This window comes from Phalacrocorax carbo, chromosome 9, assembly GCF_963921805.1.
Source record: "Phalacrocorax carbo chromosome 9, bPhaCar2.1, whole genome shotgun sequence".
NCBI classification, from domain to species: Eukaryota; Metazoa; Chordata; class Aves; order Suliformes; family Phalacrocoracidae; genus Phalacrocorax; species Phalacrocorax carbo.
In genome coordinates, this window is record NC_087521.1 from 31,381,731 (window position 1) to 31,397,889 (window position 16,159).

A 16,159-nucleotide genomic window follows, 5' to 3' on the forward strand; every position below is an offset into this window, starting at 1 on the left:
CTATATAGGTACTGTCCTTCTGCCTGCCTGGTGTGGCAGGAAAGGAGGCAAGGTTGCCTGTGAAAGCCAAGGTAACCCATCAGGTTAGTGCCACCTGGTGTCACAAAGATGTGGAAGGAATGAACGTAGGGAGATCACAGAATCACAGAATCACAGAATGGTAGGGGCTGGAAGGGACCTCTGGAGTTCATCTTGTCCAACACCCCCTGCTTGAGCAGGTAGATGATCTGGAGCAGTGAGCCTCCTCTACACAAGTTAGCTTCTGGGTGCATAAACCACTAGGAAAACCTTCATTAGATTTTTTTTTTTTGAGTGAGTCTAACTTCCTGACTAGCTTTAATTGGTTCAGTACACCAGGAGCAAGGCATTTGGTGGTTTGTAACAGATATTTGGGCGTGGCAGAATGGGTCCGTAGCCCAGTAGTTTCTGTTTCAGGCTGTGCTTGGCATATGTCCACAAGTTGGTGCATAAAATACTTGCAAAGAGAGAACAGTCCAAGCTGTTAGAGCGATCATTTAGTCTGAAACTTGTAAGCGAGTGTTGCCATGGGACTATTTGGAAAGGTAAGATAGCATCTGTAGAACAGAGCCTGTTTCACTGATAACGTGGATTACAGGCTGTGTTGCAGTCATCTATCTCTTAGAAGTTATAAGTCTGCAGTAGGGAGCAGTCTGAAAAGCCAGACATATACGTCAGGGATTTCCCCAATAAGAGGGTTACTCATCAAAACAGCACGAAGGAACCAAGCTGAGTATCTTCTCCCAGGCAGCAAAAAAGAAAAAGTGACAAAGAGGTAGTGGGCACGCATCGTGCAAAACTGTGGCTTCATCAAAGCTGCTTTCTAGTTTCTGGGGGATTGGGATTTCATCAAGCCTCTGATGTGTTCTTTAATCACAGCTGCCACCTCTGAAGAGCTAAGGGAAGTGTGGGGAGGACATCCAGGAGACAGAGCAGTGTCTTATTCCTGAAAAAGCCTTCATCCATCTATGGTGCAAGGCAGAGATAAAGGCCTTCCTACTGATGACCATTTATTCTGTGAACAGGATTCTTTGAGCCCTACAGGATGGTTGTACTGAGTCTACATCCAGCTGCCAGCCCCAGAAGGCACAAGCCAAAGTCCAGAAATTAATAAATAGAAGATGTTAGAGCTGTGATTATTCCCACAGTTCACATCAGATAAAGCAGGCAAATACAAGGATCCTAAATCCCTTTGACCTTCAGCCCAAGTTGATCACAAGCTTCTTTGGTCAGGAAGTATTATTTTCCAGGAACACGCTGCAGCATCACTTGCTCAAGTGTTTTACGCTTTCGGACATTGGTTTTTTGACCTTGGTCAAGGGCAGGTCACAGGACTGGGCAGGCTGTCCTTCTCATCCAGCAACAGGACCCTGCACAGGCATCGAGTCAGCAAATTAGAAATTGGACTGGGGAAAAAATGGCTGTACTGGATTGTCTTGCTGATAATCTCCCTGACTTCAAAGCTCACATCTGTCTCGCAAGGTGGGGGACGGTTCTAACTTTAGTTGACCCAAATTACTTCCAGCCTTCCTCTGCAGCACACAGCAACACGGAATCTTTGTACTGTGCCTTTGATCATTGCGTCTCTGAAATAAACTGGCCTGCATGCCTCTGCAAAGAAAGCTTCGCAGGCAAAGGCATTTAGGTGAAGACCATTGGTGGTTCAGCTGTCCTTAACATGATTATTCTCTGATTTGGAGTGGCAGCAGGGGGACCTAAACACAAAACAGGCTTTTGCTGCAAGGTACTGAGTTTTAGTGCATTTGTATCACATCTAAGAGCAGTTCCTCACCTAAGGGGAAGAGTCATGCTCTGGTTTTCCATAAGGTGGTCCTGCAGGTATTAAAAAACAAGCTTTCCTGAAGTCTTAATTAAGAAAAAAATGATGCAAAGACCTACAGCTTGCCTCAACCCCTGACTAACCTTTAACATCACCAAGGACAGGAGACTCGGCCATTTTTCCCTTGTATTCTACAATCTTTCCCATCCCTCCTTGCCTCGTATGCCCTCAACAATGAATTAACATAAAGTTACATGTGAAAAGAATGCATAGAGTTAGACAATTTATGTTGGGAGTCAGGACTTTAATGGCTCATATTTTTCTCTCAAATAAATTTCTAGTGTCTACGGCAGTTGTATTCCTGCTGGGTGGTGTGAATATAGTTCTTGCCCTTTGGTGTTGGGATGATTTTTGGTCATCATCTGTACTTACAACTCTGCTGACCTAGCTGCAATGGAAGGAAAATAACTATAGAATTCTCAGGGAGATTTGGGACTTTCATTTCTGTAATTTCAAAGAAAAGTGAAACTTAAGCAAAAAAATACAGCATCTCAGAAAAGGATACGGCCATTTTTAAACACCACAAATTAGCAGAATACAGCAAAACTCAGGCTTCTGCCTATTCATAGATGTGACCCTTCTAAAAAGTGAGAAAAGGGAGAAGAGGTGGAGGTTTGTTTAAAAAAAAATTAAAACCCCTTAAACAGCAGGATATTATGTACCTGCTATTAAACTCCATCTGGCACTAACCCTGCAGGCAAGTAACAAGCCAAGACAACCTTTTTTTTTTTTTTTTGGGGAGTGGCAAGACTGATTTGAGCAGAAGTTGTAGAAGCAAAATTTGTTTGAACTGTTTCTACACCTCTTTTCATCATGCACTTGCAATTTTTAAAACTATTTTAAAACATGGTAGTAAATGTGTTAAATAGGTCACTGTCTGTGTCCAGCACAGAGATAAGAGGCTGTTTACAACTCCAACTGCAGAACTTTGGCTCTTGAGCTCAAGTGGTAACTGCTTACACGGCAGGTCCCCAGTGCTTGCCCAGAAGGCAAATGTTACAGTCAGAGAAAATAAATAAATCTGACTGCTCTCATGTTTAGCCTTGCTCCAGTGCACCAATACTTCTATATATGGCAGCCCTGGAGCTCTGGTACAGACACCACAGAGGAACACATGATGAGTTGGAGAAGCAGTCCAAAAAAGTTAAAACATGAGACGAGGAGGCAAACTGGTTGGTTTTGCAAGATTAAGCTGGGAGAAAGTAGGTGACGTTTCTGCCAAAGAGAACTTGGGTCCTACAGCTGCTCGCAGAAATGACGCACAGCGACACTGACTCAAAAAGGAGAAGCTACAGGAGGGGTCTGCAGGAGACAGACACCCAGGAGACATGTAAGGCAAAATCAGCATTGATCCAGCACTGCTCAGGCCAGGACAAAAGAGAAGATGAGAGCAATGTAATGCATAGCATGGGTGAATATTGGAGTAGACACAGTCTTGGTATCCACCAAGGAAAATATTCTAGCCTATGCAGGAGATGGAGGAACTGGCAGAGTGTGAACAAACACCACCTGAGTCTGCCTCCCCTTTTCCTTGATGAGAGGGACTTCCATGGCTGGAGATTAATAAAAAAATATGTTCTGACCCTTTTTTGCAGGGCAGCTGCACCCTAACTCCTTGGGGAGCCATGGGAGCTCACGACAGGAGCTGCAGGGAGAAAGGTCAAGGAATTTGGTCTCTACCTGTAGGTGCCAAGGGGCTGCTCCTGGGTGGATCAGCCTCTCCAGGTGTCAGAGAGCCACGAGGTAAAACACCAGCCCCTAGAGAAGCAGGCAATGTGCTCAGTCTAATCGGTCCAGGCACCTGTGTGTCTCTACAAGGGGCAGTGCCACCAAAGCAGAGATGCTAGAGCTTTAGCACCCTGTCAAGATGCCAAAAAGTAGTGCTGGAACTTCGCCAGTGCAAGTGGTAATTCAATCCAATTAAAAGTAGGTAAATGCCAGTTACCCTGCATTTCCCCCAGAGCCGAGGCCCTGTATAAGCCAGAGAGAGCAAAGGACGCCGCCTTTCCAGGAGCTACGGCCAGCCTGCTGAGAAACAGATTTTTACAGCTGCAGTTTCTGCAGTCTACTGAGGATAAGAAGAGATGGGGAGGGAAGAAGCTGCCAACATGTAAAAGATAATACAGAAATAAAGGTTGTAAAACTCTTCTATCTGCTGGAGATGGATCAATGGACTTAAAATGCAGTAAGGTCTAATTCAGATCTCCCTTAGGGACAGCTTTCAAATGCTATGTAAAATGAAACATTGGAATACACCACCTGGAGAGGGCGGTGGAGCCTCCATCTTCTGCAGAACACCATAAGTAAGGAGTCAAATAGTGTCAAACCCAAGATAAGGGATTAAATAGATATACAGAGTCCCACACAGCCCCTCAAGAGCCAAATTTCCCAACAGCCCAGAGCCACATTTCTGCAGTGACTACTATCCTGCATAAGTGCTTTTATATCCCGTTGGGACTGCTCCTGTCTTTCAGCTGTACTAAAACCTCAAGAAGACTGCTACCAAGACCTGTAAAAAGAGGATTATAAACCAAAGTCTTTGCTTTCTCTTCCCTTGTGCCTCCCAGAAGGACTGTTTAAAACCAGAACCCTAAGTCCAGGTCTGGCCATGAAGAATCCATGACTTCCAAGGCTTTGCAAACTTCTAAGGTTTTATTGGAGTTGGTGCCATTTTATAGTAGACCAGTAGGGCATCAGCCCATCTGTGGATTAAACCTGTACCTTGTTTGCCATTCAAGAGGTAAGTCTTCATTAGGATGTATTTCAGGAGGCGTTTAAACATCCCTGGTTGCGCAGGATTTAGTTAAACTTCTACCTACCTCCTTTGTGGGCCATTTGTACCCAGGGGAAGGAAGGAGTCCAGGAGGCTGTGTTGCACCAAAGCTCTGAAAGCAACAAAGTGTTTGGTCCAGAAATATCTCTTGTTATGGATAAATGCTGTTAGAGATGTAGGAGTTATCAGGGCAGAAGTACTTTAGACACAGAAACTGAAAAGTTCCATATGATGGCTGGAATAAGCTTGTGAGATGTGTTTTGGAGAGGCAGGGGACCAAAGGATATGGTGACCAAGTAGGAACAAGGAATTAGATCAATAAATCCTGTCATCATGTGCAACCCTGCCCAGCATAAAAACATTACCAGAAAAACAAAAGCAAGGCCTGTGGGTGGTGAATGCTGTTCTTGGTCTTCACATTTCTGCTGTTCCTCTGCCCTTTTGTAACTGCTTTTGGGCACAGCAAGAAAAGTGTGGAAACAAATCAAGAATCAGTTGTACGCAGGAGGAGCAAAATCTCAGACAGCAGCTAACGGGAAGCAGAACATATGTTTACTGTCATCTTCCTTGCCGCATTTGAAAAGCCACCTTACTTCCAAGGGGGAGAAAAATCCTTTTGCAAGTCTCTTGGAAGAGGGAGAGCACCTCATCAGCCGGGTGCTGGCTCAGCTCTCAGCGGTGGTTCATTTTCCTTCATCTGTGCCACCCTCCCCAGTGCACTGATGGAGCCTGTGATTAATTCAGCTCTTTACTCGAGTTTAATGCTGTTCCACAGTCATTTTGTGGAAGTCGTTTCTCTCCCGTGGCAGAAAGCATCACATTTTGCATTCACGTCTGCGGGCTGCTGTTTCAGATTGATGGCTCGTACTGCTGCCACTCTCAAAAATGTCCCTTCCACCATCCACACCCTGCTGCCAGGGAGGGCACGGGTCAGCCCCGCTGTACAGAAGGGCCAGGAGCCCATTAGAGGGATGGGACTGACCCAGGCTGGTGCAGGGATGCGGGGCAGCACAGTGCCCTGCACCCAAACTGCACAAACCTGAGCAGGGCTTGAAAATACAAACCAACCTGCACGTTGCTGCCTGGGGAGAGAAAGGGGAGTGAAAGAAGGAATAAAGAGAAGTAACAAATTCCACTTTTGACACTCCTATTTAAGCACAAAAACACCTATAAATCTCTTTATTCCATAATCAAACCTTATCAATAAGCTTCAATTTAGCCTGCAGGGATGATTTTTCCTACCCAAATGCAGTTTGTGCACCTAGTTCGTTTGCACAACCAGCTTAATGGGAGACTGTAGGGCTGTTCATATCTGGAACTGGACCGAACTGGAATTCATTATAGGCTGCAGGACAAGGAGGATTAAAAATGGACTATGCACAAACTACAAGAAAATGACAAATTGCAGGTCTAGGGCTCCTGTGTATAACACAGCACTAGACATATATCCCAAAGGAAGGAGCACTTTTATGCACTTAATTCCTTCACAAAAAATATAATAAACAGACCCTGTAGGTTTCTACTGCTTAATTCTCTGTTTTGTTTCATTTTTTTTTCCCAAAAAGTTTACTTGGCCCCAAGCCAAAGTTATCTGTGGAATTTATTACCACAGTGGTTCCTCGGGTCTGATGGCAGCCCTGAGAAACAGAAGTGTACAGCCATAAAGTGCTTAAAAAAGTAAACAAGTAAGAAATTATTTTTTAAATAAATCAAACTTGTACTATTGCATATTAAGGTGATGGTCACCCTGTTCATTGCCACACACAGGTCACCTTGGAGAAGAAGTTACTCCCATGGATGACAGGAGCCAAACTTTCCCAAATGTAGCCCATCCATGTTTTCTCCTGCCTTCTCTAAAGAGGATGAAGGTTTCACTTTTCAGGTGAGTAGTTTTTCCTTTGTGTCCTGGGTATTGTTGGCTCCTGGACAGTCCCACTTAGCAGCTCCACAGCATGGGCACTGCCACAGTCATGTCTGTGTGAGATCAGAGCAGAAAGTACCAGGAGCATTCAGCATCATCAGGATAAAGCAAATGTTCACAGCTGGAAATTTACCTCCAGTGATGGTTTCAGCTGGGGTGTGAGCAACCAGGTCATCTGGTCATCCTTTCGCTGTTACAGGAAGATTTCATGGCACAGCTTTCTGACAAAGTTTTTTTTCTACAGGCTGAGATTGGACAGGTAGTTAAAAGATTCTCAGAGAGAGCAAGGATATAAAGTTAAAACAAAACAAAACAAAAGCCTTGAGTTAACATATTAATGAGGATGTATGAGATACAAAGAAAAAAATACTTAAATGAGTTGTTAAGGGACATTTTGTTTTGCAAAACATTCATAGCCACATGCTATCCATGACATGTCACAGCCAACACATTTACTTGTTATGAATGTTTGACTTCAGTTGCTCACCAGGAAGATGCAAGGTACTGTCATTAGAAGGCCTGTCGCTAGGAAATCAAAGCTTGCTAATTAATATAACTCACCAAAACAGACAACGGGTTAGAGGTGTAGGCAGTAATATTTATACATTTATTTCTGAAGCAACCTCTTTCATCTCATAATTTCTATTATTTTTATGGTCTCCAGAAGGAAAACTCTCTATTTTATTGATCCGTTCAGAGAGGTGAAGCATTCCTGATTTCATGCTACTAAATCTGCAGCCGTACACACTTCCTTTCCCCTCAAATCAATCACAGTGACCAGACCTACAGCTCTACCTTTGGCTTCATTTGTAGTCTTCATATTTCTGAGTCTCATTATTCAATCCTTGACCACTCCTTAATTTGGGTCTTAAAAATAAGTTGGCAGCCACAGATTGTTTGAAGGTTTTTATGTCCCACGCAAGGGAAGTTTGAGAGTTTATCTTCTTTTTTTCAGTGGAAGGCAGGGCTGCTACTAGGAAAAAAGAGGTTTTGCCTATTGTATTCTTGACATAGTTGTTAAAACTCTTGAACTTTTATTCTTGCTATGTTTGACAGAAGATATACAGGAATATAAACCAGTAACTAACTGGAATGAAAAAGAAACTACTGTAATAAGAGGGTACATGATATGATTCCTTGCACTCTCAGATACTGTCAAGAGCATAACTAGACATACACCATATGTGTATGTATATTATGAACCACCATAATTCTTACTGCACAGGGCAATATTTTGGTTTTGCTTCTTCCCTGCATTTCCTCTTCATCCCCAGGAATGAATCAGCCAGTAGCAAAGCCATCTGCACAAACTCACTCGTGTGACAAGTCACCATTAAACCAGTTTCTGGTCTTCACTTGCTCCTGCATTCCCCACCACCAGTCCCAATCCCCAACCCGCCACACGCACTTTAGGTCTGCACTGCATCAGTGGAAGTTTGCTTCAAAAGAAGGAGCCAACGTGCCTTAATGAACTGAAGTCATATGAGTTTTACACGCAGGAGGTTCACAATACAGGGATTATCTAATGTGGGCATGTTCTGGGCAGCATTAGTGTAACACAGGGCATTGCAGAGGGAGCAGATCCAGCTCCTGCATTGAGGGTCAGGACAGATTTCAAGTATTAGTGTGAAGGAAGGTTGTCTCCTCCCAAGCCATAGCACTATACATATTAATCTAATGTTGATTTAACAGCTATTTCTCCTGTTCTTGCTCTGCAGTAGCAGCTTCCAGTATTGATGGCAAAAATGCTCAGAGTTTCTAAAGTTGATATTACAGGGACAGAGTAAGATTTCCCAGGCTCAGGATTACCTGATTAGCAGTGATCCCTAACACCTCCGCTGTCTTGGAGAGCCCTGTGCTGGCTGCGAGAACCAAGGCTTTGGGGACTTGCATGATCCACTGAGCTCCAGCGCTCTCAAGACACAGAGGGCTGCATTACAGACAACAGCTTGAGCATCACTCAAGGGCACAATGTGGGCTATTTCTTCTGCCTCTTTTCTTTCCTGAGTCGGCCACATTTTTTTCTTTTTTTTTTTCCTCTTTTTCTTTGAATATGCGGTACTTTTCATGCCCTTGGGGTAGGGGGAAAACAGGTATCTTAGCTGTGGAGGATTTCATGTCAGAGTTCAGGATGCTGTTTCATAGTACAGGTAAGACAATGAGAAACTGTTACTATCCCCAGTAGGGAACCAATATAACCTTCTGTCTAATACCTTCTGCCCTATAGCTATCACACTGGCACTTGCAGCAGACAGGCTGAGCGTTAGGCTTTCCTGAGTTCAAAGCTGAACTCACAGTCTTCCCAGCCCCTGCTAGCAGGCGTTTCTGTCTTCATCTTCTTTCTCCAGGGTGACCTGAAATTAATGAGAACAGTTAATATTCTGGTCTTGACAAAGGGATCTGCACCCCCAGCCAACACACCTGTCTCCTGGCATTGTAGGGTGATATATTCAGAATCAATTGTGCATCCTACTGTCCAGACCACTGAAACAAACATGAAAAGGCAGGAGTCAAGAAACTGGATAAAAAAGACTTCACTCTGTATTGGCCAAGAAATCCTTAATGCTTCATGTCATGCTTTAGAAAATCACTTTAGCCTAAGACTCACTTAGTGATTACAGTCCCATTTCAGCCCCAGATACCCCAGTGAAGCCCTGATGGAAGGTTTAGAAAAGGCATTTTAGCCACAGACAGGGAGATCAATCTGTTTAGTCTCAAAAGGCAGAGAGTGGGAGGCAGCTTGATTACACTGTCTTCACATGAAGAAGATAACAGGCACTTAAAAGGGATTCTTCATCTAGGAGAGAGGCTTAACAAAATGCTTGTGGCTAGAAGCTGAGCCCAGTCCCATTCCAATTAGAAACGAGACACTTAAAAGTAATTTAAAAAAACACCACCTATTTAAGTGGTTGTGACCACTGGGACAGTCTACTCAGAAAGGACAAAGTCTCCACACCAAGACTGGATGCTTTCTGGGAGGTGTCCTGCAGTCACCCCTTACAGAGCCTGAGAGGGAAAGCCAGCTGGAATTTACCAAAAATCTCACCCAGCAGCTCCTTCTGAGCTTAGCTAAGCCCCCAAAATAGTTCCATAAAAAAGATTAAACATCCCATCCTAGCAAAGACAGTGCCATGCTATTTTGGTCCAAAGCTAGCTGGGCTTTAGCAGAGTTTGTACTTTGAACCACCCTATCAAAACTCTCATTGAAATAAGGAGACCACCCAAAACAACCAGTCCAATGCCTGTTTCACTGCGTTAATACCTTACCCCAGCTGGGTCCTGTCTGCTGTCATCCTTTCACGTGTATGTTTGAAATGAACAGAAGCTGCCTTGCCTAGGAAAGCAATACATTTACAGACATCTATAGTATAGCCTTTCATAATACTCTCCTGCATCCACCATCCCATAGGCAGGAAAAGCAAAAGCGGGTTGACTAGAAGCACGCACAATGGGCAGACCTATATGTCATTCCATTTATGCACATTCATTCCCACTGTGTTAAATAGCGAGCAGTACTAGCCTTCCCTATACCAGCGTCTGGCATTAATCAGTATATAGAGAGATGGCTACCACCAGCTACAGGGCTATAAAAGCTCTAGGTTATGCAGAAGCTGTTCAACAAGAACCAATAGGGCTGCATGGCTGTTTCTCCTGGCACATTTGTACCCAGCTTCTGCATACCAAAAAGAAAATAATACTGTAAGTTCCCAGAAAAATGAAATGTCTTGCTCCAAAAATACAAATGCCATGAGGACACAAGATATATGATACAACTGTTCTCTCTCTGCAAGGATTTCAAAGGAAACAGTTTGCTCACTGACCAGCATCAGATCCCATTAGTGATTCTGAATTAAAATGGTTGATTTATTTATCAAAGCTGACATTTTCAAAGGAGTTTAAAGGAAACATGATCTAGGAAGGGAGGGGGAGAGAAACAGGGAGGTGCAGCACAAAAAGATCTCGTCTAGAATGGCCTTTTCAAAAAGTTGAAGTTCCATGAAAGATTTCTTTAAGAAGTCCCCAAAAGCTTTTACTGAAAGAGTTACACTCCCCTGCCCAACACCTAGCCAGGAGTACCAAACCCAGAGGTGCAGAGGGGGTTGTACACATATGCAACCCCCTGTGAGCAATGCAGACTTTATCTGTGGAGCACTTGTCTGTGGTTTTGACCTGGCAGCCCTTCCTTGCTTGCTTCTCTGTCTTTTCAGGAGAGACCACATACCTATGTGAGGAAAAAATACTTCAACTATCACACCATAGCCTGGAAAATGCAGAGAACAATTTTCCATCCCAGGTAGTTTCTCACTGGCACATGAGCTGGCAAACTCGTTTCCACGGGAGTTTGTAGAGAAGAGCAACATGCTACACCAGCCACCAGCAGCTCGCAGGGCGGTCCCCACGCTGGCTGGTGCTTGGTCCTTACACTGGAGTCCCATTCCTCTTCTCAGCTGCAGTGAACTTCTCCAACATAGCTGCAGCTGATAAAATTATCATGGGATAAAGTCTACTTTATTCTGAACAATTTGCTGCCCTCTGTAGTCCAAGCAGAGCTTTATTCAATCCGCAGCAGGAACATTACTGTTTTTAATTGAATTCCTCTACTGCCCCTTAGAAGTGTGGGCCCAAGACGGCACAAGAAAAAGGCAGTGATGACAGGTCCAACTGGGCGAGCAACAAAGTCACCCTGCCAAGTGCGTGTCGTCACTGGGGGAGGCATCCCAAGGGTTTCCCTTTGCCAAGGAAACACTCCCCAAGAGTCAATCATCAAACATTGCAGGAACCACCCTGCAGTTAAAAAGGGGACAAACATGGTTTGGGGCAATACGCCCTAAGCCTGGCTTGTTACTTACGTTTCTAGCTGCTCTGCTGGGTCTGCAAGCTATAGAAATTCAAAGCTGGACTAGAAATCTGCAAAGGCTGTGTGAAGCTGGAAAAAAACCCCAACAGCCTGAGCAGAGACCCCCAGAGAGGCACAACTTTTTAGCATACTTGAACACATCTGCAGAAATGACATTCCCTTTGTCAAGCTCGAGCTGCTCGCCTGCCGCGTTTCTCTCCAGTGAGTTAACCAGAAAAAGAGAGCTCGGCCCATCGGCCAGGCTCTGTGGAAACCTGCTGAGCCCACAAGTGCCGAGGAGAGCGGAGGTTTGGAGCCCAGAGGGGCTGAGCGCAGGGTCCCACTGGCCAGCACAGGCATGACACATAAGTAAATGGCTGGCAATATGTTTAGGCGATCAAGGACCTCTTTGCCTCTGATGGCACATGGCCCCAGTATTTAGATTATTCATGAAAGAGGAAACCCAGCTCAAAACAAACTAAAGCTCGTATTTTCACAGCCGCACTATCCTGAAGCAATTTCCCACCTTCCCTCCCAACCCACTGCCTTTATTAAAACTAACCACAAAGCTTCCAACAGGGGAAAAAAGCTATTTCACTGCAAACTGATGAGGTTTACAGCCAGGTTTTTCCCCAAAGAAAACAGTTGCTGCTTTTCAGCCTTCCCCAATTACGTTGGTACAACACATTTCTCAAGGTGACAGGTGCTCTGGGTTTAATGTAACCTAAATGAAGTCTGCAGGTAGATGTAGCCCTCCAGTGGTGAAAATAAAGACACACAGCTATGCATTTTTTCCTTGCATTTATAGGAGACAGAATTATTGTAATGGGCAACGATTGCTTCTTCTTTTCTCTCCTGATGGCATTTGGGGGTGTCAATACACAGAAGACATTAAATCCAGCCCCGGGTCAGAGTGGGCGCATGGGCTCCATCCCACAAGGACTGCAGCTCAGGGGCTGAACCTTTCAGAGGAGCAAGGTTTCTCCAGGTACAACATCATCTGACCAAGAAGGCTGTACCTCTGCAAGGAGCCCCTCAAACCACATGCAGGGTGTGCCATACCCAGGCAATCAGGGCACCCTCCCACCCTAACTCAGGCCAATCCTGCATGTTTAGTCTACTGGCATCCAGGTAATACTCAAACCACCAAGCTTGGGCTGGACATTGCCTTTGGGCTACTTTGTGCTCAGTCCCAATCCCTAGAAGACATCACTGCCATTTCACTGTAATTGCAGATGGTCTTCCATCACCTTCTCATTGAAACAGAGCCAATATCGATGCTCAGATCACAGACCTGGCAGATCTTGATCATCCAGGGGCATTTTCCTCACTGTATGGACTAATTCTTACCTGCACAACATAGGGATTATTTGCTGCTACTTCAGGTCTTTCAAGAAGCAAAAGGAGGAGAGGCAGAACATGGGCCCAGGACAGTCAACTTCATTCACTCCTTGTGGCTCTGGCCACCACTGTTTTACTTTATGCGAGCACCTGGGTCACATTCCCATCCACCCTCTTGACACCAGATCATGAGGAGGGGCTCTTGTGAATAAGTCAGAGCAGCTCCTTGCATTTTGTTATGCTCACATCACACCTTTGCAGTGCTCAGCAAGTAACACACACCACACTGCTTCTCGAGAGAGTGGAGGAGAAAGAGTTTACACCAAACAGTTAAGATTTGGATACAGTCTGGTTTCAATTGCTAAGGAAAAACTCAAAATAATGTTATAAACAGGTCTAGAGGGAGTCTTGGTTTGGGGCTACCTGTCCGTAGGAACTGGGATCCTTTGTGACCCAACCCAGACAACACCTACCACTGCACCTGTACCTGAGCTCACGTCAATGCCTCTCCCAGCTACTTTTACCCACAGCTTTATTACAGCAATTTTCCAGCAATCCTTCAATATAGCAGTGCCATCTTCAGGCAAAAAGCCTACCCTACACGCCTCTGCTGGGGAAGGGACCTGCCAGGGAGCGAGAGCAAGGCAGATCTGAGTCCCCACAGATACCGTGTTAGCTGCAGCTTGCCCTCACTTTCCAGCCGATCCCTGCAAATGAGAACTGCAAATGCCAGATCCATGTGAGCTTTTTTAAGCTTGTAACAAGTCCCATCAAACAATCATGGCATTGATTATTTTTTTTTTAAAATCCGAAGTGGAACATGAGCACACACTGCTGAGACTGTCCATTAGACCCTGGACACTATTTCACTCAGACCCATGTCCCAAGACACAGATTACATATGAAGCGTAACTCCTTGATAGCACAGTGCAAGGCTTCTGCCATCTGAGACCTTCCACCTCTTCCAGCCCAAATTTTTCTCCTGATTCAGATACACCTACAAAAGTCTTTCCATGCTGAGCAGGTTTTGTTCTGCAGCCCGTGTGTCTGAATGACAATGGGAGCTGGACTCTGGCTCTCCTCCAGAGCAGGCATGTCCTCACCTCAGCTATCTGCATATGGACCTGTGCCCCCAAAGGGCACAAAACAGGCAGACAAAATTGACACAAAATTTTGCAGAAAAATAACTAATTACACTGATGCTGTAAGCAAGGAGCCCATCTCATTGGGCTCATCACTAAGGCCCTCTGATTCCATGATGCAAAAGCTGCAGCTGTAGGGGGGAGTATCACCCTCTAGACCTGGCCGTGCCATGGACTTGGACTGATAGATGCTACCACAGCACAGGACACCTAAGTCCTTATGGCACCGTCATGACGGACACGTTCACACAGTCCCACCCCGTGGCTCCATGCACCTGCCAAATCCCAAGGTTTCCCTGGATGACACCAGCTGGAGCTGCAAACCCTGCCTGGGCTGCAGAGCTTTGGGAGAGGCCCTGTCTGCCTGGGGCACGGTGCAATCAGCCTTTGGGAATGCTCTCTGGGCAAAGTACCAATGATCCCAGCTGTGCATGGGGACACACTGTGACACTCCTGTGGCTCCCCCCAGCACAGCAGCAAGGGTCGGGGGCCCACAGGATGCCCAGACCATGCTGCCAGCACTGGACTTTCACCATGGAGGACACCACAGGGGATGGTGTAATGGGATGGTCTTAGCACAGGTGAAATATCTGCATGTTCCTGAGCCTCAAAGGATAAAGTGGGAGAGCAATAGCAGCTCCCCACTATGAACAAGAGATTCTGGCACCTTACAGGGAGAAAGACCTTTACCTTCCCAGCCATCCTTCCTCTTCCCTAACAGCAGATGTTACACACAACCCTTTTTGCTGCAAAATGACAACAATTTCCACTAAACAGTTTGTTTCAGGAAAAGCTGCCTTCCACCAGTAAGAGCTAAAATTTGGCACCATTCAGCCCAGCTGGGGATAATTTACCATCAGTGGCACATCAGCCTGCGGGCAGCAAGGCAGTGTAGACTGTCCTGCTGTGTTAGAAAAGCCAGGAGGTTGCAATGCTCTGCAGCACACTTCAGCCAGGAGCTCAAAGCATCGCCTAGTTTGGCAAACAGCCTGCTTATCTTGGGGTCTGAATTAATTAAGCCCTGAAATGCATGGATTGTGAGATGTAATGGTGAATTATGGCTTTCAGCTGGATTCCCTGGGTCCTGCACCAGCTGCTCCAAGAATCTGGGCTGGCAGTGCCAAGGTAGGGCAGCCCAGCAGCTGCTTTGATTCAAACTGGTTTCAAACGGACACAAAGAGCGAAAAAGAAAATACAGCTGAGGGCAAAGCAAGCCTATGGTTGTCTGGCCACGATGCTCTCACCACCTCCTTTAGCAGCAGAGGAACTGGTGTAGAGGACCCTGCCCTCAACCTGCAGCACAATTTGCCTTGTGGCAGGATGATTCCCACGGCTTTGAAAATATCCATGGTAGGAAAGTATTTGCATGGGTTGGACAACGTAGTGTGGCTGCACTAGGAGGTGGGAAGCTGCTACACTGCCTTTTATTTCCACACTAGAGGAGTTTTCTCCAGGATTGCACCAGGCCCAAGGCTCAGCATCTACCAATCCTGTAAATCATGCGTGTACCCATACCAAGGTCTAGGTATTGCTTTTTGATTAAAAAGAGGAGAGGTTCAGAGGTGGGTAAGGGGCTGTGTCTGAGGAAGAACATCTCAGAATTTGGGTCATGGCAGCTTAATCCTGGTAACATCGTATTCAAACAAGGTATGTAGGGGACAGAGGATCAGTGGTTTCAGAGCCATCTGCAGGTTGACAACATGCAGCTGCTCTCTCCTAAAGCAGCGCCATCAGAGGAGGTGACTGATTTACTGCTGAGCCTATGGCAGCTGGTTGCAGTGCTCTGGTCCTTAAAAAAGCTGGGCTTGTAGCCTGGGGGTGGTACGCGAGCCCTGGCTAGAGGTGGGCACTGAAGTACCCAGTCAGGGAAGATGTTTCCCTGTGGCTGCTTTGAGAAGTTCCTGTGCAGTGGGGAAAGTTCATCCTTTTGTAAATAGTTCTTCTTTTCAATATCCCTAAAATGTTTTCATGGTTTTGCTTCAGTTTCTTCAGGAAAAAGAATCCCACCAAAAAAGCCCTGAGGATGACAGAGATATTTGCACTACAACCAGTATTTTTGGTAAAAATTCCCATTTTCCTAAACTGCTCCAGTAACTACCTATTTTATCTTTCATCCTTCTGCAGCATCTGGAAGGTGCCCTGCAGACCATCATTAGGAAAATGGTTCCTTTCACATTTTTAAATAAAGTAAATAAACAAAGAAAAGGAGAAGGGTCTTGCAAGGCCATAGAAAAGTAGGGATGCAAATGATGGGATCCAGGCATGACAAGTGACTGCCAGGGTTTTC